The 3,613-nt window shown below is 36.6% G+C and overlaps 1 non-coding gene across 1 annotated transcript; it reads left to right on the top strand.

The window, feature by feature from the left end:
• The first annotated feature begins 612 nt into the window (after window positions 1–612).
• Window positions 613–820, top strand: LOC115898083. The gene has a single exon (XR_004057835.1). It is a non-coding gene; the product is annotated as a small nucleolar RNA U3 (small nucleolar RNA).
• Window positions 821–3,613: the final 2,793 nt, after the last annotated feature.

The raw sequence follows: 3,613 nt of genomic DNA, 5'->3' as shown, positions 1-3,613 counted from the left end.
GTAAAATCTTCATAATCTTTGATTTGGCAATGGATCTTAGATATAACATCAAAAGCACAATCAACCAAAGTAAAACCAGACGTATCAGACTTCATCAATGGTTTTTGTTTTGTTTTGTTTTGTTTTTTGGTTCAGTTGTTTTTGTTTGTTTGTTTTGTTTCATTTTGTTTTTTGTTTATTCCAAAGGGTGCTATTAAGGAATAGAAAAGACACCCCACAGAATGGTAGAAAATATTTGCAAATCATATACCTGATAAAAATTTTAATAGCCAAAAGGTGGAAACAATCCACATGCCCGTCAACTAATGAATGGATAAACAAAATGTGGTATATCCATATAATGGAATATTATTTGGCCATAAAAAGAAATTAAGTGTTGATACATGCTATGATATGGGTAAACCTTGAAAAAAAGTATGCTAAGTAAAGAAAGCCTCACAAGAGGTCACAAATTACATAATTCCATTTATATGAAATGTCCACAATTGGAAAATTTATAGAGACAGATAGTACATTAGTAGTTGCTTAGGCCTGGGAGGAAGAGCATATGGAAAGTAGGAGGATGATAGTTAAAGAATACAGGTTTCTTTCTGAAGTAATAAAAACGTTCTGAAGACTATACTTTCAGGGATCATTTCTACAGTTCATTACTAGAGAAGTTTCTCTAAATGTGTAGAGCACCAGAAACTATGAGGAGGAGGCACAGAGTTCTCTTCTGAGCATGAAGCTGGCGCTTGGTGTTGCAGCTGCCATTTACCATTGGTGATTGTTCTTGTCTTCCTCTTGGAGTGGAAGAGAAAGACAATGCAGTCTGAGTGGTTCTTGTTTTACAAAAAAAAAAAAAAAGTTCTGAAGTTTATTGTGGTGCTGGTTGCACTTATTTGTAAATATATTAAAGACCACTGAACCTGAACTTTTTTAATGGATACATTTTACATTATGTGAAGTATATCTCAATAAAACTATTTTTTTAAAAGAAGATGGATGTAGATGTGTGGCATTATTTCTGAGGCCTCTGTTCTGTTCCATGGTCTATATATCCATTTTGGTACCAGTACCATGCTGTTTTGGTTACTGTAGCCTTGTAGTATAGTTTGAAGTCAGGTAGCATGATGCCTCCAGCTTTGTTCTTTTTGCTTAGGATTGTCTTGCCTATATGGGCTCTGTTTTGATTCCACATGGAGTTTAAAGTAGTTTTTTTCTAATTCTGTGAAGAAAGCCAATCGTAGTTTGATAGGGATAGCATTGAATCTATAAATTACTTTGGGTAGTATGGCCATTCACAATATTGATTTTTTCTATCCATAAGCATAGAATGTTTTTCCATTTGTGTCCTCTCATTTCATTGAGCAGTGTTTTGTAGTTCTGTTTGAAGAGATCCTTCACATTGCTTGTAAGTGGTATTGCTAGGTATTTTATTCTCTTTGTAGCAGTTGTGAATGGCAGTTCACTCATAATTTGGTTCTCTATTACTGGTGTATATGAATGCTTGTGATTTTTGCACATTAATTTTGTATCCTGAGACTTTGCTGAAGTTGCTTATCAGCTTAAGGAGATTTGGGGCTGAGACGATGTGGTTTTCTAAATATACAATCATGTCATCTGCAGAGACAATTTGACTTTCTCTCTTCCTATTTGAATACCCTTTATTTCTTTCTCTTGCCTGATTCCCCTGGCAAGAACTTCCAATATTATGTTGAATAGGATCGGTGAGAGAGGGCATCCTTGTCTTGTGCTGGTTTTCAAAGGGAATGCTTCCAGTTTTTGCCCATTCAGTATGATATTGGTTGTGAGTTTGTCATAAATAGCTCTTATTTTGAGATATGTTCCATCAGTACCTAGTTTATTGAAAGGTTTTAGCATGAAGCAGTGCTGAATTTTATCAAAGGCCTTTTATGTATCTATTGAGATAATCATGTCATTGGTTCTGTTTATGTGATGGATTACATTTATTGATTTGTGTATGTTGAACCAGGCTTGCATCCCAGGGATGAAGCCGACTTATTCATGGTGGATAAGGTTTTGATGTGCTGCTGGATTCCGGTTTGGCAGTATTTTACTGAGGATTTTTGCACTGATGTTCATCAGGGGTACTGGCCTGAAATTTTCTTTTTTTGTTGTGTCTCTGTCAGGTTTTGGTATCAGGATGATGCTGGCCTAATAAAATGACTTAGGGAGGAGTCTCTCTTTTTCTATTGTTTGGAATAGTTTCAGAAGGAATGGCATCAGCTCCTCTTGGTACCTCTGGTAGAATTTGGCTATGAATCTGTCTGGTCTTGGGCTTTTTTTGGTTGGTAGGCTATTAATTACTGCCTCAAATTCAGAACTTGTTATTGGTCTATTGAGGGATTCAACTTCTTCCTAGTTTAGTCTTGGGAGAGTGCATGTACCTGATAAAAATTTTAATAGCCAAAAGGTAGAAATAATCCAAATGCCCGTCAACTAATGAATGGATAAACAAAATGTGGTATATCCATATAATGGCATATTATTTGGCCAGAAAAAGAAATTAAGTATTGATACTTAATCAATACTTAATTTAATAAATAAATGAGAGGAATTTATTTTATTTTATTTTATTTTATAGATTTTCTAATTTATTTGCATAGAGGTATTTATAGTATTCTCTGAGGGTAGTTTGTATTTCTGTGGGATTGGTGGTGATCTCCCCTTTATCAACAATCTGATCTTTGACAAATCTGACAGAAACAAGCAATGGGGAAAGGATTCCCTATTTAATAAATGGTGTTGGGAAAACTGGCTAGCCATATGCAAAAAAACTGAAACTGGACCCCTTCCTTACACCTTACACAAAAATTAACTCAAGATGGATTAAAGACTTAAACATAAGACCTAAAACCATAAAAACCTTAGAAGAAAACCTAGGCAATACCATACAGGACATAGACATAGGCAAAGACTTCATGAATAAAACACCAAAAGCAATGGCAACAAAAGCCAAAACTGACAAATGGGATCTAATTAAACTCAAGAGCTTCTGCACAGCAAAAGAAACCACCATCACAGTGAACAGGCAACCTACAGAATGGGAGAAAATTTTTGCAATCTATCCATCTGACAAAGGGCTAATATCCAGAAACTACAAAGAACTTGAACAAATTTACAAGAAAAAAAATAAACAATTCCATCAAAAAGTGGGTGAAGGATATGAACAGACACTTCTCAAAAGAAGACATTTGTGAGGCCAACAAACAATAGGAAAAAAGGTCATCATCGCTGGTCATTAGAGAAATACAAATCGGCCGGGCGCGGTGGCTCAAGCCTGTAATCCCAGCACTTTGGGAGGCCGAGACAGGCGAATCACGAGGTCAGGAGATGGAGACCATCCTGGCTAACACGGTGAAACCCCGTCTCTACTAAAAATACAAAAAAACTAGCCGGGCGAAGTGGCGGGCGCCTGTAGTCCCAGCTACTCGGGAGGCTGAGGCAGGAGAATGGCGTAAACCCGGGAGGCGGAGCTTGCAGTGAGCTGAGATCCGGCCACTGCACTCCAGCCCCGGCGACAGAGTGAGACTCTGCCTCAAAAAAAAAAAAAGAAAAAAATAAAAAGAAAGAAAAAAAAAAGAGAAATACAAATCAAAACCACAATGAG

Source organism: Rhinopithecus roxellana, chromosome 5 (assembly GCF_007565055.1).
Source record: "Rhinopithecus roxellana isolate Shanxi Qingling chromosome 5, ASM756505v1, whole genome shotgun sequence".
NCBI classification, from domain to species: Eukaryota; Metazoa; Chordata; class Mammalia; order Primates; family Cercopithecidae; genus Rhinopithecus; species Rhinopithecus roxellana.
The sequence above is the reverse complement of the archived record's forward strand: the minus strand, read 5'-3'. Positions and strand labels throughout refer to the sequence as shown.